General features: G+C 45.6%; 1 non-coding gene across 1 annotated transcript; it reads left to right on the forward strand.

Annotated features, from left to right (window-relative positions):
• Positions 1-23,241: 23,241 nt before the first annotated feature.
• On the forward strand, positions 23,242-23,388 carry LOC119865477. Its single transcript, XR_005377306.1, has one exon. It is a non-coding gene; the product is annotated as a U4 spliceosomal RNA (small nuclear RNA).
• The last annotated feature ends 774 nt before the right edge of the window (positions 23,389-24,162 follow it).

Raw genomic sequence — 24,162 nt, forward strand, 5'->3', positions numbered from 1 at the left:
TGGAAGGTTCGCTGTAAGTCATGAACCTACACGGACACATCATTATCGCCCAGAGCCTGTAGTTTACGTTAGGATTTACTCTTGGTGTCATACGTTTCCTTATGGGTTTTGATAGATGAATGATGACATGTACGCACCATTACAGAACAATAACAATGGTTTCATTGCTCTGAGAACCCTCTGTCATCCGCCTGTCCATCCCTTCCTATCCCTAGCCCCCCAACAATCACTGATATTTTTGCTGTCTCCATAGTTTTTTGCCTTTTCCAGAATGTCCTAGAGTTGGAATTGAACAGTGTGCAGCCATTTCAGATCGACTTCTTTCATGACTTTTCATGTCTTGGATGCACCAGTTTATGTACCCATTTGCCTACCAGGTTTTGATAATTGCTTCCAAGTTTTGTTAATAACAAATAAAGCTACTATAAACACCCCTGAACATATTTTTGTGTGGCTAGAAGTTTTCAGCTCTTTTGGGTGAATACCAAGAAGCATTGACTGCTGGATCCCATGAGCATGTTTACAGCTTTGTAAATAACCACCAAAGTAACATCCGAAGTAGCTGTACCATTTTGAAGGGCTATTGTTTTTAGGGATTGATTTGTTTTAAATTACTGATTCAATTTGTTTTTATTATTTATTTTTTTAAAGATTTTACTTATTTATTAGAGACAGGGAGAGACAGCACCAGTGGGGAGAGAGGCAGAGGGAGAGGGAAAAGGAGGCTCCCCGCTGGGCAGGGAGCCTGACATGCAGCTTGATCCTAGGACCCTGAGGTCGTGACCTGAGCCCATCATGACCTGAGCCACCCAGACATCCCACCCCTCAATTTGTTTATAAATGAGTACAGGTCTTTTAAGGTTTTTTATTCTCCTTGAGTCAAGTTTGGTTTTATCAATTTTTCTTTTTTTAAAGATTTTTATTTATTTATTCATGAGAGACAGAGAGAGAGAGAGAGAGAGAGAGAGAGAGAGAGAGGCAGAGACACAGGCAGAGGGAGAAGCAGGCTCCACACAGGGAGCCCGACGCGGGACTCGATCCTGGGACTCCAGGATCACACCCTGGGATGAAGGCGGCGCTAAATCGCTGAGCCACCCAGGCTGCCCGGTTTTATCTATTTTTCTAGAAAATTTTCTATTACATGTAATTATTTAATGTCATATTTTCCATAGTATTATTTCATGAAATTAAAAAAGTTCCTATGCCAGCATTTATATTTAATGTTCATATTGTATGTTGCTCTATGCCTTTTCTCATTTATTATTGACCAGTTTGGGGAGAGTCTCATCCATTTTACAAGTCTTTGTAAAGCCTCAGCTTTTGATCTTATTAAACACATTTAGTATCTTTGTTTTTTAGTATCATTCATCTCTGCTCTTATATTCATTAGTTCTGTCCTACTTCATCATTATTTCAATAGTTTCTTGAACTGAATGCTTATATTTTAAGGTTTTGAATTTTTATTCTTTTCTAGTATATCTAATTTTTTCCTATAAAAGTTCTGCACTAGTTGCATTCCATATGGTATGTAAGATTTCTGGGGGCATCCATTTCTAAATGTTTTGTCATTTTTTAAATGCCTTATTCTTTAACTTACGAAATATTTAGAAAGTTGTATCTTATTTTCCAGACACATTTTTTTTAAAGATTTTATTTATTTATTCATGATAGAGAGAGAGAGAGAGAGAGAGAGAAAGAGAGAGAGGCAGAGACACAGGCAGAAGGAGAAGCAGACTCCATGCCGGGAGTCCGAATTGGTTTACTTTTAACATTTGTTTTGGGTTTTTTGACTATATTTTCTTGGAGTTAAGGACTTTATCTGCAGGTAGAGTTTTTGGTAGTTACCAAGATTCCTTTTGTTGGTCAATTGTCAATTTTTGTAAATGTTCAATTTTTATTAAGTGTTTCCGATGTGGCAGAAAGAGACATGTCCTTAATCTTGGGTACATGGTTATCTCAAATTTTCAAGGTGCTGATTCCTTTTCGGTATGCTTCTGGGGTAGTTTATCTTTTCTTAGATCACAGGACTTTGGGTTTCCAGGAAAAATCTCAGCATAATCTTTTTGGAGCAGGATTCCCATGCTCCCAGGACAATGTACACATGAATCCCATTCCTATGAGTGGAGTAGGCATGGGAGTTTGATTTCACATGAAATAACTTTTTTTTTTTTTTATCTATAGCTGCAGTCAGATGATAAATTCCCTGGACACCCACACTGTTTCAGAAGAAACATATAGTTAATGTATAGTTTTTCAAGCATTATTTTCATGGAGGGGGTTCATAGAGGGTCCCAAAATTCATGTCACATTTATTAGAAATCTGAAAAAAAAAAAAAAGAAATCTGAGAGGCTAACCTCTAAATAAACACTTGGTTGGATGATATAGATCTGCCAATTATAAGATGTATAAGCTTAGGTTATACATCTTATACTTAATACTAATAACAACACAAGTTTAGGTCTTCACTGTAGTGTTTAGCCTAATGCCTATTTGCAATACTGCTTTTAAGATTAACAGAAAGACTTCAATTATTCATAATATTTAAAAATTATGTTTAAAAATTGCTATCCAATTGGCTGCAGTTACTAATCAGGTTACTCTGAACAAGGTTAGCTAACTTATTCTGTACTTGAGAAATTAGGAACTGAAAGGAATTATTTATTTTCAATTTGTGCCACTGTTTACATAAACTGAGATCAGCTTTGATTAAGGCCAATTGGCTATGATCAAAACTCGCCACAGTGAAGGGATAGAAGGAACATACGTCAACATCATGAAAGCCATCCACGAAAGGGCCACATACCATTCTCAACGGGAAAAACTGAGAGCTTTTCCTTTAAGGTCAGGAACATAAAAGGGATGTCCACTCTCACCACGGTTGTTCAACATAGTACTAGAAGGCCTAGCCTCAGCAGTCAGACAACAAAAAGAAATAAAAATAGCATTCAAATTGGCAAAGAAGTCAAACTCTCACTCTTTGCAGATGACATGATGCTTTATGTGGAAAACCCAGAGGACTCCACCCCAAAATTGCTAGAACCCATACAGGAATTTAGCAATGTGTCAGGATACAAAATCAATGCACGGAACTGGTTGCATTCTGTACACTAACAATGAGACTGAAGAAAGAGAAATCGGGAATCTATCCCATTTACAACTGCACCCCAAACTATAAGATACCTAGGAATAAACCTAACCTGTACTCTACCTAGATCTGTACTCTAAAAACTACAGAACACTTCTGAAAGAAATTGAGGAAGACATGAAGAGATGGAAAAACATTCCATGCTCATGGATTGGAAGAATATTGTTAAAATGTCTAGGCTTCCTAGAGAAATCTACACACTCAGTGCAATCTCTATCAAAATACCACTGCCATTTTTCACAGAGTTGGAACAAATAGTCCTAAAATGTGTAAGGAACCAGAAAAGACCTGAATAGCTAAAGTAATGTTGAAAAAGAAAACCAAAGCTGGAGGCATCGTAATTCCAGACTTCAAGCTCTATTACAAAGCTGATCATCAGGACAGTGTGGTACTGGCACAAAAACATGCACACAGATCGATGGAACAGAATAGAGAATCCAGAAATGGGCCCTCAACCCTAAGAACCCTTTGTCATCTTCGACAAAGCAGGAAAGACGATCCATTGGAAAAAAGACAGTCTCTTCAATAAATGGTGCTGGGAACATTGGGCAGCCACGTGCAGAAGAACGAAACTGGACCATTCTCTTACACCAGACACCAAGATAAACTAAAAATGGATGAAAGGCCTCAATGTGAGACAGGAATCCATCAAAATCCTAGAGGAGAACACAGGCAGCAACCTCTCTGACTTTGGCTGCAGCAACTTCTTGTTAGACACGTCTCCAAAGGCAAGTGAGACAAAAGCAAAAATGAACTATTGCGACTTCATCAACATCAAAATACTTCTGCACAGCAAAGGAAACAGCCAACAAAACTCAAAGACAACCTACAGATGGGAGAAGATATTTGCAAATGACCTATCAGATAAAGGGCTAGTATCCAAGGTCTATAAAGAATAACTTATTAAACTCAACACCCAAAAACCAAACAATCCAGTCAAGAAATGGGCAGAAGACATTTCTCCAAAGACCTACACATGGCCAACAGACGTATGAAGAAATGCTCCGCATCCCTTGTCATCAGGGAAATACAAAGCAAAACCACAATGAGATCCTACCGCACACCTGTCAGAATGGCTAAAATTAACAAGACAGGAAACACAAGTGTTGGAGAGGATTGGAGAAGGGGAGCCCTTCTGCACTGTTGGTGGGAATGTGAACTGGTGCAGCCACTCTGGAAAACTGTGTGGAGGTTCCTCAAAGAGGTAAAAATAGACCTGCCCTACGACCCAGCAACTGCACTGCTGGGGATTTACCCCAAAGATACAGATGCAGTGAAACACCGGGACACCTGCACCCCGATGTTTACAGCAGCAATGTCCACAATAGCCACACTGTGGAAGGAGCCTCGGTGTCCTTGGACAGATGCTGGACAGAGAAGCTGTGGTCTGTATGTACAGAGGGATATTACTCAGCCGTCAGGAAGGACAAATACCATTACATCAATATGGATGGAATTAGAGGGTGTTATGCTGAGTGAAATAAGTCAATCAGAGAAAGATAATTATCATACGGTTTTACTCATATGTGGAAGATAAGAAATAGCACAGAGGATCATCTGGGAAAGGAGGGCAAACTGAATGGGAAGTCATCAGAGAGGGAGAAACCATGAGAGACTCCTAACTCTGAGAAACACACTAAGGGTTGCTGGAGGAGGGTGGGAGGGGGGAGGGGTTAACTGGATAATGGGTAGTAAGGAGGGCACAGGATGTGATGAGCACGGGATCTTATATGCAACTGATACATTATTGAACTCTACATCTGAGACGAAGGATGTACTACATGTTGGCTAACTGAATTTAAATAAAAAAATAAGGGGCACCTGGGGGGGCTCAACGGTTGTGTGCCTGCCTTCAGCCCAGGGCGTGACCCCGGGGTCCTGGGATCGAATCCCACATCGGGCTCCCTGCAAGGAGCCTGCTTCTCCCTCTGCCCGTGTCTCTGCCTCTCTCTCTCTGGGTCTCTCTTATGAATAAATAAATCCTTAAAAAATAAAAATAAAAGAAAGGGAAAAAATACTTGAAAAACGCATTTGTACTGTATGTAACAAAAACAGCAATAAAAAAGATGGTGTTAAGAGGGAAAAAAAAGACTGCTTGGCTTCAAACCGTCAGTTTGAAGAATTTCCTCCTGCTTTTTTTAAAAGGAGATTTTCATAATATGTGGAACAGAGACTGTCCAATTTTCTCTACTATGACATTACCACATCCCATTGAGCGGACTGCAATTTTATTTAATCTGCCAACCCCACAGATGGAAGGCCTTTGAAGACTTCAGTAGACTCCAATTCGGAAATATAATCACTCTGAATGAAGAAACCTCAGTAAACAAAGTGTGCTGTATTTGGAAGAAGTAAGGTTGTGCTGAGGTAAAGCCTTTTTTTGTGCTAAAACCCAGATAGTCCTTTGATTTCTTGATGAAGATAAGCAATCTTAAATGCTTAGACCATTTGACTTAATAAGATGTACATTTAACTTACTCCATCATAGTTCTGAAATCAGTTCCTTTTGGACTCTTCTAGTTTTCTCAGGTTGGGAAAGAAGATGGGTGGGAGCCCGCTACGTGTATCCCGCCTCTTGGGAGCTGGCTCACCCATCTTCCGTCAGCCCATCTTCTTCCTCTAACTCGAAACAGCACCTTGTGACGTTTGTCAACCTTTTATTTATAGAATTAATTAAAAAAATATTTTTATTATTTGACAGGCAAGATTGTTTATCTACACTAACGCCCCGGTTTGCATCACAATACACGTGGCAGGTGATCTGTGGAACCGCCAGTTCAGAAAGAAGTAATACTACTAATGATCACCGACATTTTTGAGCATTTGCTTTATAACAGCTACTCTAAAAGGGCTCTTATTTGATCCTCATGCCAATTCTGTGAGGAAAGAGCAAATCTTTTCTTCTGAAATTTAAGAGTTCAGCAAGATTTGAAATCTCATTTACTGTAGCTCTGCTGGCTTGCGTGGTTCACAGGATTTCTTTTGTTGTACTTTACTCTTTAGGCTGACCTTGACCTTGAAATGTAAGGTGATTTGATTGCCTTGAAAGAATAGTTCTTGAAGGTATAAAAATAATTCTTAAAATAATTCTTTCTCACTTCGATGCAGTTATAGGAGTTTTTCTTCCCGTGATCATTAGCAGCAAGTCCAGAATGGACAAGACATACTTGGATCGCCCTGTGACCACATGACAGAAGATGGAGAAGGGAAGACAAGTCCTACGCTATAAGGGAGGACTGATTCAGAGAGGAGAAGAACACATGACCAGACCTGTAGCTTCTGTTTCACCAAGTACTGTGTAATGGAGAGAACTGAGCATTGGGATTAAACGAGGCCCGAGCATCTGCTGTTTACTGATGTCGTCATCCTGGACGCACTGCATACGCTCTCCCAGCCTCAGCTGTCTTCAGGAAACAAAGGGTAGAAAAGAAAAAAAAGTTTCGGTGGTGAATGAAACCTCACACTCTAAGCAGGTTACAACCGTAGGATACGCTCACCTGGAGCATCACTAGGACTGTAGGTCCTGAGTAAGACCCTCATTCTAGTGCTAATGATGCAGAGTAGTAGCAGGGGTACTTTCCCGGACGCTCACCCTCTTATGCCACCCCTCTGCCCAGGATTGGTCTCTATGAGGATCCAGGACCCCAGGAGGGTAGCTGATTCCGTGGCATGGCCTGAAAATCCTCAGGATTGATCTGGAGCAAAATGAGAATGATATCCAGGGCTTGAGGGGCTACGCTGAAAGAACACAGGGGTTGAGCTAGAGGGCTCCCGTCCCTTTGGCAGTACAAATATCACAAAGAAAATGGTGATTACAGTTCACTGGAATTGTTGAATTGGTAAAATGTTAGATATGTAGAAAACTTAATATAAAGTGGAAAAAAGGAAGTTATAGAATAGGGACTACAATAGTGCGTCTTAGATGTTGTGTTGATAGTAATTAGTAGAACAGTAGTACGTGGGGCTGCTTCTTTTGGCTACACCTCCTGACCAACGCTGGGCATCATGCAAACTGGTGACTGTGACGACAGAGGGCGAAGAGCACTACGGGGCTCGGCTCTGGCACCGATGCGGTGGGCTTGCTGCTTTGGTGGAAGGGTGGGCGTCGAATTTCCTGCAAGGTGGTGGTGGCGGCAGGGGTGCTCCGGAGCCTTGCACACATAGTGGTTGGTTGTGCACTCGGGTAATACCACGTTCCTCTTGCTCTGCAGTAGCTTGAAGGTAACGATGTGCTCCTGCTGCTGCCAATCTTTGTGTTGAATCTCCATCGTCTGACATATCTCTGGGGTTTGGTTTTCCTGACGGGACCCCGAGTGATACAGCCAATCTCTTCTGCCTGGAATGCTGTATACTGGGAAGTTATCGAAACAAGTAATACTGTATTTTGTACAAACTTGAGAAGGCTTAAGAACTATAGAAATCCTAAGGACAGAAGTCGGTTTGGTATTTAAAATAGTTTTGTCATGTTTGTTTGAGCTGCTCAGAAATTACTTATTCTAAAATTTCATTGTGGCTCAAATAAATTAAGGTAATTTAAATAATCAAGGCTCAAACATATAAGAAAATCGATTTTCAAAGTTTTATTACACTTGTAGGTTTTAATAAATTGAGCATTAAACAAAATATAAATCACAAGTGCTCTTCCTATGGGGAGGTCTCAAAAATGATGAATGTGATCAGTTTCCCGTGTGGGGGTGGGTTAGAGATTTTATGAGAATTAAATGGACTATGGCCTGAAAAGCAGGATATAAACTTTCCCTTTAAACAAATATAGTCAAGTTTTATTGTCTTTTTTCTTCCCTTGGGTGGTAAAGAGCTATTTGGTCCATTCTGGGTGTGAGGGCAACTTTCTCCAGGGCTGAGAGGCAACACCTCTCTTCTCTCCTTGAAGATTAGAATAGTGGGTTTGATAAAGACTGAGCAGCACTAGTCCTTGAGGACTGACATGGTGATGTCACTTGCTAACAACTGGGGCCCCACACTGATGGGACGACGGAGAGTCTTCCCAACAACAGGCCAACCACAGATAACATGAGGGATGAGAAGAGACGAAGGCTTTGGCTCAGAGCACAGAAGGGGTAGTGGCCAGAGGAGAGAGGCCACGGAAGTCAGGGGAAACCAGGTCCCCCCCAACTGTGACTGTGATCCTTAGACAGGTGCCTGGGCCTCGAGGCAGCCTCAAGTGGGTCAGATGAAGAGCGACTCCCCGGGAGCCACAGTGGATTACAGCCTTGATGAGGCACTGCGCAGGATTCACAGTATGGATCTCCCACTCTCGCTAGTCCCCCTGGTGCTACTGAAACAGAAGCCCTGGCGCCTGTCACGTCGGTCATCACAGTCGTTTAACATCTAATCCCAGGAGGAGCCGGTTTATCCTCGCTGTTCTCTCTAAACAACGTTGTCTTTTCCTTGACAGCTCTGCAGAGGCGGAGAAGAAAAACCACTTTAAACAAGTTGAGCTGGAAATGGGAGTGGCTTACTTCAGGGAAAAGGGGGCTTGATACCCACCAGCTGCAGGGAGGGCTCTGGAGAATGTACCCGAGCTACACATGGGCCATCTTTATTTCACAATCAGAGGGACAGCACATGAAAAGCAAGGAGAAATGTCTTTGTCTATTAGGGTGAATAAAGACTCAGGTGAGTTGAGGACCCCGACTCTTCCGCCATCTTGCCGGGTGACTAAAGACTCAAATGGTATTCCACTAGACTTCTGGGGCAGGAAGAGAATCTTTAACAGTACAAAAAAATTAGGAAGCTCAGTTATCTTGACTAGACTGCTCAACAGTTGCCTAATGTTTAAAACGTCCAGTCAAAACAACTGAGTCCCATTTTAGTCCCTAAGTCTATCACGATTTGCTTTCTTTTGAAGGATGGAGACGCATGAACGAAGTCATCAATATACTGTAAAGCTCCAGCCCCCAGGGTGTGAGTGAACCTTTACTGTACTTGGGATAAAAGTTTGTACGCTGGTTATACCTTGTGCTGGAATGGTGGGGAGTGAAGCCAAATATACATTTTAAAGGAGAGGACAGCACCCTACCATTGGTTCACGCAACAAGCATTTACTAAGAGTCTACGATGTACCTCTGCCAGGCATTAGGGGAAAATCAGTAAGCAGAACACACACGGGCCTCGCCCTCATGGAGATCCCAGCTTAAGGGGCGGAAGACGACGTTAATCAAATAAGCCCACACAGGACTGCATGGTTGCATGCGTGACAAATTCTTGAGGGAAGGATTCTTGGTTCTGGAAGAGGTCAACTCGTCTGGAGCAGGAAGTTTATTAAGGAACAGACGTTGAAGTTGAGATGTCAAGTACTAGCCTGAGCCAAGAACCAAGGCCAGGGGTGGGTGGGCGCGGGGGTCCGCAGCAGCCTGGACAGAGCTGTGCGCACCGAAGGGGCCTCGTGGATGTTTGAGGAGCTTCTGGATGACCAGTGCACTGGAACAAGAAGTGGAAGGTGGTGGTCAAGGAACCACTTTAGGCCTTGGTCTTTGTTCTCACATGGATGAGAGGCCCGAATGCTCCAGACACAACCACACTGTCCAGAGAGTCACTCTGGTTGCCCTGCTGTGAACCCTCGGGAACAGGCAGTGAGGAGCTCGGTGAGGAGGGCGCTGCTGTAACGTGTGGCACTCAGTCTCCCCCCCCCGCCCCCCACCGTCTATCCATCAACCAGAAGGACATCGGGTTACGGGACACTGGGGGCAATAACCTTTCTCAGGCGCTCAGTGCCGTGAGCCTGTGGTGGGGCTTGGAGGGGCCCCCGAGGTTGCAGAGGCACCCCAGCCGTGCTAGGTACTGTTAGGACGGACGCAGGGCCATGAGGCCTCTCCGACAGGACTCCCACGTCCTGCTGCACCCCATGTGCTGTTTGAGTTCTCTCCAATCCTAACTCCTACGAAACCTGAGGAGCGCGGCTTTGGGCCAGACTTTGAGCAACCTTAATACTTAATGAAATTCAGTTCTTTTTTTCCTCTTTATTGACCCACTTTTACTTACATCATTTCGGGATTAATGAGGAGTTTTGAGGCAATGCCCACGTAAAACGATACGCTCTTTCAGACCCTAATAGGGAGAAGGGAAGTTATTTTTCCCTGGCGGAGTTATTAGTGAACTGTTACTTTTTTGTAGTGTTAATTTTTCATCATGAAATAATAAACAGTAACAACAAAATAATAGGATATCAGCCTTGTGCTCATCAAAGCTAGTTTTAAGGAATCTGAGCAAGGTTTAGGGCTACGCGTATCGCTATGTCGTAGATGCAGCAGTCAACACAGATTATTCAGGGGCAGATGGTCTTGACAAAGCACTCTGCTCCTCTCCAACTACGGGAGATTCTTGTCCTATGGGGAGAGCAAGCCTAGCCTGTGCCTCACGTGGAGCCTGCGGGAACAGGACCCCAGCGGGGCGGGGGCGGGGAGCCTGGCTCCAGGCCGAAGCCGGGACAGCACAGCACACGGTTCTTTTTCAACGGCAGGTGTGATTTAGGCCCGACGTGAACTGAATTCTCCTAGTGCGGGAGACGCGCTGTGAGCCTAAAGCACACGGCAGTGAGTCCTGGCGGCAGAGCAAACGAAACCAAGCGGGACCCGAGGAAGGCTCTAACCCACGTAGACCCGGGAGCCGTAGAACCCACGAAGCGGCCTTCCTGCCCAGGCCGCTGCGCGTACATTCCTCGCAATCCCGTATCCTCAACGGTTTAAACTCATCGAAAAGTAGATAAAATTGTTGCATTTGTTCTCTTGAAAAACCAAAACCAAAACCCAAAGATACCAAGTTCTGAGGTATAGGGAGGGACAAACAATGGAACGCGGAGCCTTAAGGTGAGAGTGACACATTAGGGACCTGCCCTCACGTCGCAGAGGCCGCCTGAGGCCGCCTGGCCGGCCGACCTTCCGCTCCCCGCCTGTTCCACCTGCCCCGGGGACCCCCGACGGCCCAGCTGCGTCCCTTCTAAGGCGATGACTCAGGTGGAGGTAAAACCCATGTCTAAGCAGATGAAGCCACTGGGCTGCTTGAGGCCAGGGCAGCCAGAGTAGGTCACGGGCACTAGGAGGACTCAGGGAAAGAGGCCACGCGCGAGCCGGAGACCCCGCGGAGCTGGCATCGTATCCCAGCTCAGGCCCGGGGGGATCAGGGGCTGGCTGGAGGGCAGCCGGGTGGTGTCACAGGCCGGTGGCGGGACGGGCTGCCGCCAGCCCCCCGGACAGCAGGAACTGGGGTGACGGGTGACAGGCCCGGTTGCTCAGCAATCTGGGAGGTTTGGGCTGCACATGGCTAGAGCACTCAGAAAACGGCCAACAGGACCACCTGACTCATTCGGGTGCCCGCTACTAAAAAAAAAAAAAAAGAACTGGCAAGGATGTGGAGAAGCTGAACCCCTGCTGGTGCACGTGTGAAACAAGCAGCAGCCGTGGAAAACAGTAGAGAGGTTCCTCAGGGAATTAAATAAAATCACCGTATGACTCAGCAGTTCTACTTTGCCTACAGACCCAGAGTAATCGAGCAGAGATACTCATACACCCACGTTCGTAGTAGCTTATTCACAGGAGCCAAAGCGTGGAAGCAACGGTGCCACCGCGGACGACGGACACGCAAACCGTGGCGTGCACGTGCCGTGAAATACTGTCCAGGCTGAGACGGAAGGAAATTCTGCAGGAGGCTGCCACGTGCATGAACCGTGAGGACGTTACGCCCCGTGAAACGAGCCAGTCAGAAGAAGACAAATACTGTCCGATCTCATTTATGTAAGGTCCTTGGGGTGTCAACATCATAAAGACCGAAAACACGATGGTTGGTGGGGGCTAGGGAAGAAGAAACTGGGAGTCATTGTTTAATAAATATAGTTTCAGTTTCACAAGATGAGAAGACTTACGGGACGGACGGCGGCGATGGCTGCACAGCAACGTGGACGCACTGGACCACCCAACTGTACGTACACAAACATGGTCGGGGGCGGCTGGCTGGCTCAGCTGGTCAAGCAGCCGACTCTTGATTTCCCAGGTCATGATCTCGGGGTCCTGGGATCGAGCCCCCTGTCCAGCTTTGCACTCAGTGGGAGTCTGCTTGAGGATTTTCTCTCCCCCTCTTCCCCTCCCCCCTTCCTCTAAAATAAATTAAAAAGTTTAAAAATGGTTGAGATGGTAAAGTTTACGTTGTGTGTATTTCAACAACAACAACAACAACAAACAAACAAAAAACCCAAACAAAGACAAACGTGGCTCGGTCTTAAAAGATGGAAAGAAACAACTAAATCAACTTCAACAACAACAACAACAAGAGAAGGCACCAGCAGAACGGTTAAAGCAAATTAAACCGTTTTATCCTTTCTAGCACCAGGACAGTGCCTGGAATTCCAGGGAAGCTGATGCCTGGCCACGTACGGAGGCTTCCTGAGACCAAGGAGGACTGTCCCTCGGATGGCCTCTTCGGTCCCGCTTGTGTCCTGGCAACCGCTGCTGGGTGTGGAGTCCCTCCCCGGGACTTCCATGGCAGGGCCTCCGTCCTGGCCGCAGGAGAGGGTGCATGGTCGGCCGGCTGGAGGCCACCTTCACGTCCGGGCTTCCTGACCACAAGCCCAAAGCCGCTCCATGCCAGGTCCTACTAACTGTCCCACTCTCCAGGGCCACAGCCCAGGGAGCACCACCCGGCTCTGCCTCCTGGGGCAGCAGGAGGGCTGTGTCCAGCGGTGTCTGGCCTAAGCGTGCCTTTCTAGAGTGACCTGCGACACGGGGTTGGCACGGGCCCTCCGCTCAGCCACCGTCTCGGCCTCGGGGGCAGTGCTGTCCCACTGACCTATGATGATGGAGATGTCCCGCGGTACCTGCTACGGTGGCCACCAGCCACTTGCGGCCGCGGGACACCTGAAGGGCCCAAGTGCGACTGAGGAATTGAATTCTAAATTGTAGTCAATTGTAATGATGTGAAGTTTCAGCAGGTGCATGCACCAGCGGCTGCCGCCCAGGGCCCGATCAGAGGGGACGCGCCCGCGGCCTTGGTGACACTCCGCCCTGGAGTGTCAGACCGTCTTGGAATGCGCTCCGGTTCTCGGTGGCAGAGCCACTGAGGACTAGTCCCATCGCCTTACAATCACCTCACTAATCCAGCAGCCCCCAGTCAACTGCCCCCCACGGACCCACAGGTGCCTCCAGGCACCCCGCGGTCTGCTCTCTCCCTTCAGACGGAATTCTGACATCATTTTCTACACCTGTTGGACGTTTCCTCACACCTGCGGGCCCCTGCTTCCTGCCACCTGCCCTCCCATCATGCTCTCAATGCAGCTCCTCCCATCGGTCACCAGGACTGCGGAGCAACACGTGTTGCTACGGCTGCAGCGCGAAGTACCGCCGACTGGGGGGGGGGGCTGGGGGCGCGGGGGGGCTCACACAGTAGAAATCTAGCTTCTTATTATTCTGGGAGTTGGCAGGCCGAGGTCGAGGTGTTGGAGGGGTCGGTTTCCTCCAAGAGCTCTCTCGTCGGCTTGTGGGGGGCCACCCTCTCCCTGCGTCTTCAGTCTTCCCCGTATAGTGTGTGCGTCCCAGTATCTTTGTAGGACACCAGTCATGCTGGACTCAAGCCCACCCACAGGACCTCATTTTAGCTTAATTATCTCTTTAAAGATCTCACTTCCAGACACAGTCCCATTCTGAGGTATCAGGAGTTAAACGTATGGATCTCGGGGGGCGCAGTTCAATTCAAAACAACTGCTTCGCTGCTAAATCCAACATACGCTTTTCCATCCTTACGGTGCCGTATTTCCCTGCAGCACTGGGTACTGGTGTCCACCCACACCTACAGCTCTGGCTCCCTTGTTTCCGCGACTCCACACTCCTCGGTTCTCTCCCAACTCTCTGGCTATTTCCTCTCAATCTAGGCTATAGATTCCTCGCTCTCTCTCTCTCTAACCTTGCCTTTAAATATTGGTGCTCCTACACTTGATCTTAGCCAAAAGGCCGAGAAGCTGCCTTTAAATGTCAGTTCCTGATGTGATGAGCACTGGGTGTTCTACGCAGCTGAGGGATTATTGAACTCGACACCTGAAACTAATGATATACTCTGTTGGTGCTCCTCAGGGTTTTGTCCCAGTTTTCTCTTTACACACTCTTATCCACATCTATGGCTTTTGTTGCCATCTTTGTGCTGATGCTGTCCAAATCCTTGTCTTCAGCCCAGATCCCCCGATTTTTCTTCTTTAAAGTGTTGAGGTGAACTTGAGAATGCTCGTGGTGTGCCAACCAAATCTGTGCTTTGTTGACTTTTGTCAACAAGAGCAACCCTCAGTACAACACTTTCCTCCCATCTTCCCATTTCCCATCTTCACTGTGAACAAAGTACGTGGACTCTGCACTCACTCTAGGGACTCTGCAGCCAGTATGGGGAAAGTCACGCCTCCCTGCACCAGACCCTCATTCAGGTTGAGTTCAAATCCCATAGGAGCTTCCTTGCACCCACCGCTCAGCTCTCCGTGGCTGTGTTTAAACTTGTCTAGTCACATTTTGCCTCCCCAAACCGACCGTAATCTTTGAAGGCAGGAGAGTTCCTTGCACATTGGAGGTGCCCACTTCATAGGTGACAAAACACACAACAGGCCATTAAGTCTGAGTGAATGAGAAAGAAGCATCAGAGGCAAAACAGGGTTGGCGCTAGGCTGTAGGCATCCACAATGTATGAAAAATGGTGGGTTCTTCTGTCACTCATTCATTCATCCTCTCATCTATTCCAACACGCACTGAGGGCCTGGTATTTGGGGTGGCTAGCGAACGCGCCACTCCTATTTCTTCATGTCGATAGGAAACACAGATGCAGGAGGCGCAGGGAACAGGCCTGCTGCACTAACGTCCCTCCTATCGGGGTGGGCTCTGGCCCTTTCCCTATTATGACACCTTTGGCTTAGGAAAAAAGATGAACGAAGTTCAAATGAAGTTCATCGTGTGTGTTTGTGTGTTCCTTAGAGCTCATACTTGGCAAACCTCAAGGGAGGACTCTGGCTGAACCCAGCGGACTAGGGGGAAAGAATCACAAAAGTCTGGGATTTGTTGACCAGAAAAATTCCCTGTGGTCGGACAGACTGCCATTTCCCACGTGGCCCTGCTCATCAGAGACAGAAGTGTCATTTTCAATTGGCTAAGCTGCTTCTTCTGGATCTTTCTTCCATGTGTTTAAATAATATGCTTCTGTATTGACTTCTCAGATTTAGATATAAACTCTTGACTTCCTCCTACGAAACGTGAGGATTTAGCAATCTTGTTCTCCTCATTCTTCCAACATAAATATATCATAATATTTGGTTAAACCAGTATTCAAAGTTAACACTGTTGTGATTATTGTAAATATCTTCCCCAGCTAAGTCGTGCCGCATGGACTAACAGGGTTTCCTTTGTTACACAACTTTTTCCTCCCTGGGGTTCAAAATTCCCTTGTTTTGATTTATACTTAGCCAAAACCGTTAATCTCCTCTTAATAATTCAAAGGTGGGGCACCTGGGAGGCTCAGTTGGTTAAGTGTCCAATTCTTGGTTTCAGCTCAGGTCATGATCTCAGGAGTCATGGGATCGAGCCCCACATTGGGCTCCGTGTTCAGTGGGGAGTCGGCTTGAAGATTCTCTCCCACTGCCCCTCCCACTCTCTCTCCTTCTCTAAAATAAATAAATCTTTAAAAGAATATCAAATTCATCAAGTACTCTGTTGATTTTTAAATTTTTAACACAGCCCTTCTGCAGCCCACTGGCCTCCAGCTCTCATGTGTCATCCAACTTCCCTGAATTGGATCCCCTTTTCTTGAGTCCTGAGTCTTCTTTTTTTCCTAGTTTATTCTCTCATTTTGGCAGAGTATATCCTCAGGGAGTTTCCCTTAAAGCATGCTTGGATTCTATTCAATTTTTTTTCTGTTTTTATATTTTTTAAAACTGAGAACTCTTTTTCTATGAGCTAGTCTTTTTGTTTTTCTGTTGATACAGTTATCTTTTATTATCTCCCTGAAGATATTATGGTTTTCCTGACAGTTTCTTCTGCTCTTTGTATGGTCTTGGTTTCCTCTGGATTTCTATGTTTGATTAGGATTCCCAATAATCAATGTCTATAAGTTTTTTCTTTGAAGAACTCAAGTTTCCCTAAAAAGGAAACTGCCAGCTGCTGCCTCAGGTGTCTAAGCTAGGCCACCAGGATGCTCTGACGTGATGGGAGAAAGTTACTCACCATTCATTCAGCATGCCAACTGGCCCCCAATCTTCTCCAGTATGCTTTCTGTGGGGGTGAGGGAGATGCCTCATGGGGCGGGGTGGAGAAGGAATCTAATGATCTCCCTGCATTTAGTACAGGCTTTTAACCAACACTCCAGCTCCAGAGCAGCTCCTGGTGCCTCCAATCCTGCGCCGTCAGGGGCGCTATGGGGCCAATCTGTTAGCTTCCTGCCTCCTGCACCCCATGCCCAGTCTATGAGTAACTCATCACCATCTGCTTTCCAGGTGCCAACACTGTGTTCATATATTTCTTTCCATTCTTGTTACGTTTTTAGTTTGTCCCCGAGGATTTTGTTGTCTTTAACAAAATCTTCATATTGTAATGAGGTTTTGAGAAGAAATGTAGAGAAAACAGGTGTTTATTATGTTTAGTTGAATGGTTACCATCTTTCCTCAACGGGAAAAAAAAAATTTAAAATAGATTCTGTGGAAATTCTACCTACCTCGAGAATGTTTTAATAAATCTTCACGTTTCTAGGACCAGTTCACGGCCTTCACAGAGCTGGTGCCTGCCATAAACAGGTGAGCAATTACTATTTGTTGACCATTTGAATGAATACATGAACCAGGTGTTCACTGGTAGTGCTGCTGACTCCTTTGGAAGCTAAAGGACTCTGAAAACTCAGAAGAGGGGACAGTAAACTAGGGAAAAGTGACTCCGGCATTTGGTTGCACATTAAGAACGCTTGGGAAGAATCTAGAATTACAGATCCCTGGAGACCATTCCAGAACTAACTGAATCCTGTTCTCAGGATTCTTGGGGAATCTGCATTTTACAAAACCACCACCTACCTCTAGCATTTTTGTTGCATGAAAAAATAAACCTCTGATGTCTAAGATACTACTAACCATATTTTTTGTTGCTTGCAGCTGAAAGCATTCCTAACATATACATGGGGCCCATGAGATTCCCAAAACACTGACATGGAAAGGGTGACCCTTCAGAGGCATATGGAAGGGGCCTGGCAAACATCTCCAGGAGTACACAGCCAGCTGAGGGCCTCCTGGGGGAAAGGTGGTAATGGGAAATGCTCCAAGGTGCTCCCCAGGTTCCCGGTGCTGACCCGCTTTTCTCTATCTGTTCCTCTCTATTCCTCCCCTTGCCCACCCATTAGACCTACACTGGTGCCCCTGAAGACACTGGGATACGGTTGTCTGGCAATTCCTCTAGTTTCTCTCCTTGCTCTGCGTTTCTTCATGTGCTTTATGCCTCAAACTTCACTTTTTGATTCTCTATTTTAGAGTCACATAGCTCACCAATAACTATTCTTAGCTCTTTTAATCCCTCTCAATCAACTCTACTCTTCCATGGGGCCACTTGCTTACTGTAAAAGCAAGTGGGGGAAAAACTCCACAGATTTATATCTCAAGATAGTATCTTACCAGGTTTGTTAACGATGGTCTGCCTATTGTTGCACCCAATCCCCAGTCCTACCCTCAGCAAGAGACGCTGGGTTTACTCCCTGAGCCACTAGAGGCAGATTATCAGGACCCTATGGAGATAGCAGAAATACCAAGAATTCTGGGGAGACAGCAGTGGCTAGAACCCAAGGGAGGTCCCAGGGACTAAAGAAAAGGAAGGGGAGGCCTTTTTTTCCCCCTGGGTGAAAGGAAATGGGTGAACTCTAGGGCAAAAGCCCCATGTCAGGGAGGCAATGGGAGAGGGGATACCCCAAAAGGATGGTGCACATCCTTTGAAGGTTAAAGCTGGACAAATGTAGCAGAGTAATTTTCTCTTCCTGGAGAAAAAAAATTCTGATGCAGAAATTATGGCCAATGACCTGAGAGCTTGCCCAAGTAGGCAATGTATGTTAGGGTCAGAGGTGTGGGGTGCCCACAGACAGGATCGAGAAAGTCAAGTGATACTCATGAAATAATAGCTCTTGGGGCAAAAATTAGTGAAGACAGAGGGAAATGAGTAATGTGCTCCTTGCTGAGGAAGAGACCCATATTTTATTTATTTTATTATTATTTTTTAAGATTATATATTTATTTATTCATGAGAGAGAGAGAGAGAGAGAGAGGCAGAGACACATGCAGAGGGGAAACAGGCTCCACGGAGGGAGCCCGATGTGGAACTCGATCCCAGGACTCCAGGATAACGCCCTGGGCTGAAAGCTGCGCTAAACTGCTGAGCCACCCAGGGATCTCCAAGACCCATATTTTAAAAATCCTCTCTCTACATGATTATGATCCTTTGGATCATAATCCTGGAGCACTTCACTGGGTGCTTGACAAGGACTCCTGATTGGTCAGGTACCAAGATGCAGCTGCAGATTATGTTTATCGTTTCACAACACCAGGACTCGAAAATCCTAAGGCTGGGATCCGATCTGGTAATCTGCTGACATCGACAAAACTCACTTAGGAAAATGCAGATGGAATGCAACAGTCTCATGTAAGGATGTACTATTTGCATAGTGTTTTTTTTTTTTTTCTTAAAGATTTTATTTATTCATGAGAGACACAGAGGGAGAGACACAGGCAGAGGGAGAAGCAGGCTCTCTGCAGGGAGCCAGATGTAGGACTCAATCCCAGGACCCCCGGGGTCACGCCCTGAGCCAGAGGCAGACGCTCAACCTCTGAGCCACCCGGGTGCCCCTGCATAGTGTTTTCATTAAAGTACTGGAGATGTTTTCTAGAGGTCTCACTAAGCAAGAAATCTAGGTGATGGATGTAGCTCACTGACCTGCTGCTGCCCCTTTCCAACTGTCCCTAGGGCAACTTCAAGGCCAACTTAGCCACTACTTAGGCAAATCAGGGGTTTTGTGATCAAGAGTCCAGAATTAGTAGTAACTCACTCTTCAGATCAGTTTTGAACTTAATCAACGATTTCCCTCTCAGTGGATTTCAGATCTGTCAATTTTTTTACTTTTTGTATTTTGAAGCTGTTATTTGGTGTGCAAGGATTTGAGACTGTGCTATTATTTCTACTGTATTGACTCCCTAATCGTTATAAAGGGTTTCTCTTTCTCTTGGGTGAGACTTCTCGTCTCATAATTTATCTTGTCTGATACTAGGAGAGCTATACCAGCTCCTTGTGGTGAATGTTTGCATGGTGACTCTTTCTAATCTCTCAATTTCAATCTTTGTTTTTATATATTTAAATGTGTCTATGGCTGAGTGGGAGGGTCCAACATGGTGATGTAGAAAGACCTTAAATTTACCACCTCTGTAGACACATTAAATCTACATCTTTTTATAGGGCAATTCCTCCTGAAGAAGAACTGAGAGCTGAATGAACAGCTTGTGCCCCACAAAAGATAGAGACCACACAGAGAACCGCAAGAGAGATGGAGACACAGTAATGAAGAGAACCCTGGGGCCTGGTGCTGTGAATTGCAGGGGGGAGGGATAGTACCTAGGGACTGTGAGCAAATTTGTCTGCCTTGCAGCACTGAAAAAAAGATGCAGTTTATTTATTTATTTAAAAAAATATTTTATTTATTTATTCATAGAGACACAGAGAGAGAGAGAGAAAGAGAGGCAGAGACACAGGCAGAGGGAGAAGCAGGCTCCATGCAGGGAGCCCGATGTGGGACTTGATCCCGGGTCTCCAGGATCACACCCCGGGCTGCAGGCGGTGCTAAACCGCTGCGCCACCGGGACTGCCCAAAAGGTGCAGTTTAAAAGGGCAACTATACTATAAAGGAATCAGCCCTAGAAACTTGCCAAATGGCAGAGGAGATGCTGGAACTCTTTCTGGTTCAGAGTAGCTGGCGAGCACCACAGTTTACGTTCCTCTTCACCTTGACAATGCAGATGGGAGCAGCGTCCAGGTGCCACAGCCAGCCTGTGACCTCAGCAACCCCTGTGTCCCCAGACCACACTAGCCCTGATCACCCTGGGGCACACACACAAAAGCCATAGTATAACAGAGCAACTAAACCCAAGGCCATATACGGAGTCAATGCAATCTCTATCAAAATATCAATGGCATTTTTCACAGAATCAGAAAAAATAATTCTAAAACTTGTTTGGAATCACAAAAGATCCCAAAGACCTAAAAACAATCTTCAGAAGAAAGAACAAAACTGGAGGTACCACAATGCCAGATTTCAAGGTACACTACAAGGCTGCAGTAATCCAAACACTATGGTGCTGACACAAAAAGAGACACAGAGATACAGGAACAGCATAGACAGTCCAGACATAAACCCACACTTACGTGGTCAGTTCTTCTATGACAAAAGAGGCAAGAATATACAATGGGGAAAGACAGTCTCTTCAACAAATGGTGTTGAGAAAACTGCACAGCTACACGCAAAAGAATGGAACTGGACCATTTTCTTACACCCTATACAAAAATAAGTGCAAACAAAATGGTTTAAGAACCTAAATATGAGACCAGAAACCATAAAACTTCTATAACAAAACATAGTAATCTCTCCGACACTGGCCTTAGCAACATTTTTCTAGCTGTCTCCTGGGTCAAGGGAAAGAAAAGCTAAAAATAAACAAATGAGACTAAGTCAAATTGAAGAGCTTTTGCCCGGAGAAGGAAACCATCAATAAAACAAAAGCCAACCTACTGATTGGGAGAAGATATTTGTAAATGAGATACCCAATAAGGGGTTAATATCCAAAATATATAAAGACCTTCTATTACTTAACACCAAAAAACCCCAAATAATCTAATTTAAAAATAGGCAGAACACCTGAATTGACATTTTCCCCAAGAAGACATTAAGCAGATGGCAAACAGACACAAGAGAAGATGCTCATCACTCACCCTCAGGGAGATGCACATCAAAACCCCAGTGAGGTATCGCCTCACATCGGTCACAATGGCTAGAATCAAAAAGACAGACATAACAAGTGTGGGTGAGGCGAGGAGAAAAAGGAACTCTGGTGCATCGATGGCAGCCACGTAAATTGGTGCAGCTACTGTGGAGAAGAGACTGGAAGTTTCCCCCCAAAATTAAAAATAGAAATACCATATTATTCAATAATTCCACTACTGGGTATTCACCCAAAGAAAAAGAGAACATTAATTAATTCAAGAAGATATATGTCCCTATGGACCCCTATGTCCACTGCAGCAGTATTCACAAGAGCCAAGATACGGAAGCAACCTAAGTGTCCAATGATAGATGAACGGGTAAAAAGAGTCATGTATATATATCATTCTCAGAGTGGTCATTTATCTTTCTTTCTTTCTTTCTTTCTTTCTTTCTTTCTTTCTTTCTTTCTTTCTTCTTTCTTTCTTTCTTTCTTTCTTTCTTTCTTTCTTTCTTTCTTTCTTTCTTCTTTCTTTCTTCTTTCTTTTCTTTCTTTCTCTCTTTCTCTCTTTCTTTCTTTCTTTTTCTTTCTTTCTTTCTTTTTTTAAGGATTTTATTTATTTATTCATGAGAGACCCAGAGAGAGAGGCAGAGACCCAGGCAGAGGGAGAAGCAGGCTCCCTGTAGGGAGCCCAACGCGGGACTCGATCCCAGGACCCTGGGGTCACGCTCTGGGCCGTAGGCGGACGCCGACCACTGAGCCACCCAGGGGCCCTGCCAGGCACAGTTCTAAATGCCTCTCATATATTAGCTGTGTTACCATGAGGTAGACACATCAGCACATATCACGATGCCATGGTAATAGAAGGGTGTGGAAGTACGAACCGAAGAGTCACTGAACCCCAAATTCACCACACACACCTTACCGTATTCCTTCCCTCTGTCCTTTCTGCTTTTCTAAATCTCACCCATCCTCAAGGAAGAAGCAAGAGGGCAAAAAAAGGAGACAAAGGGAGACGGGGTTCTAATTTGTGCTTGTTTTGTGTGAACCTGTGAATCCAACCCTGCTTGTTGGGAAGTCCTTGGGCACTGCGCACTCCTATCGTCTCTCCTCCTGGAACAGGTAGATGTTTATGTATCACTTTGCCTTCCCGACATGCCGGCACCACGGCTGTGCAGGGGGTCCCCAGGTCAGGAGAGGACCGAGCTCGCCTTCCTGATGCCGTCTGTGAGCTGTCTTAGGATTACAGCACTCGCCAGCTACTGCCTCAGCTGGTCACCGTGGCCCTTCCTACTGCCAAGGCACCTCAAGACCACCCAGAGGATGCGAAAGGAGGAGGGCTGTCAACAGCCTGCAACAATGAGCAGCAGGATGTGGGAGCCTGTCCCTCTGCAAGGCAAACAGGCCAGCCTACTGGCGCTGAGGAAGACACTAGTATGGGTAATGCTAGAGGGACGGCCGTGCAGAATTACTTACGGACTGATGTGTGCTTTGTTTCTCACAGAGGCCAAGGTTGGGAACATGGTGGAAGTAGAGGATATATTTTTAGTCCAAAAAAGGAAGCAAAAAGCAATGTTCCCAAGTGTGAGCAAAAATAGCTCCAAGCAAGAGGGAGAAAGCCTCAGAACCTGGGGAGTGGAAGGGAGTAATAGCCCTGCAGGCTTTGCTCATGGCGCTGGCCCCCAAAACTGAGACAGCGTGTGAGTGGTCAGAGAGAGAGCAAACTTCAAGACAGATGAAAAACTAAATGGCAGAAGTTTTCAATGACGGAAAGTTGGAAACAGACCGAAGGGAAAGAACTGGTGAATCACTCGAGCATACATGTGCGTGCCTCTGGCACGCTGCTAAGTGTTCAGCACCCAGATCTACAAAAAAATCACGCATATATATGAACGTTTACTGTACATTTTACTAGGAATAAATGCTTATTTTTATTGCTATCTATTCAGCAAGAAGTTGCTCACATCACTGATTTATGAGTTCAAATCTGACATGAATATTGGTGGCTTTTTGCCTACCCACCAACAAGTAAGAAGACAGTGAAACAAAGACATATGTGAGAACTTAGGCAATTCATAAAAATGTGCATGACTTCTTTACTGAATCAGATAAAAGGTTTTAAATACTGAAGGAAGCTTTGCACAGTGGCAGTATCGTAGCCAATGAGGTTAATCCAAGGCGCGATTATTGCTAATTAAATACTGACGGAGGGCAGCCCCCTGGCTCTCGGTTTCGCGCCACCTTCAGCCCAGGGCGTGATCCTGGAGACCCGGGATCGAGTCCCACGTCGGGCTCCCTGCATGGAGCCTGCTTCTCCCTCTGCCTGTGTCTCTGCCTCTCTTTCTCTCCCTCTGTCTCTCATGAATAAATAAATAAAATCTTAAAAAAAAAAAATACTGAAGGAATATTTCCTCAGTTTTCTGTGCTCTTCAGAATGAAATAGCCACAGGCAAAACACATTTAACCTGTATTAAGTAGTACTATTTTACGGGTTAAACAGTATTAAATATAATATTTAACCTGTATAATAGTATTATTATTTTTTCCCATAACTTCCTTAAGACTAAATGGTCAGGGGCACCCGGGTGGCTCAGTCGGCTGAGCGTCTGCCTTTGGGTCAGGTTGTGATCTCAGGGTGTGGGATCGAGCCCCTCATTGGGCTCCCTGCTAGGGGAGGTGGTGGTGTCTACTTCTTCCTCTGCCCCTTTTCCTGCCTCCCCACCTGTGCTCTCTCTCTCAAATTAATAAAATATTTTTCATTTTTATTTTATTTTATTTTTTTAAAGATTTTATTTATTTATTCATGAGAGACACAGGAGAGAGAGAGGCAGAGACACAGGCAGAGGGAAAAGCAGGCTCCATGCGGGGAGCCCGACGTGGGACTTGATCCTGAGTCTCCAGGATCATGCCCTGGGCTGGAGGTGGCGCTAACCCTCTGAGCCACTGGGGCTGCCCAATAAAATATTTTTGAAAAAGACTCAATGATCAACAAAATAATACATGGAGCCTCGACTGGTAGAGTTTGCTGACTTCTGGGGTAAATATTGCCACCAT

This window comes from Canis lupus, chromosome 23 (genome assembly GCF_011100685.1).
Source record: "Canis lupus familiaris isolate Mischka breed German Shepherd chromosome 23, alternate assembly UU_Cfam_GSD_1.0, whole genome shotgun sequence".
Lineage (NCBI taxonomy): Eukaryota > Metazoa > Chordata > Mammalia > Carnivora > Canidae > Canis > Canis lupus.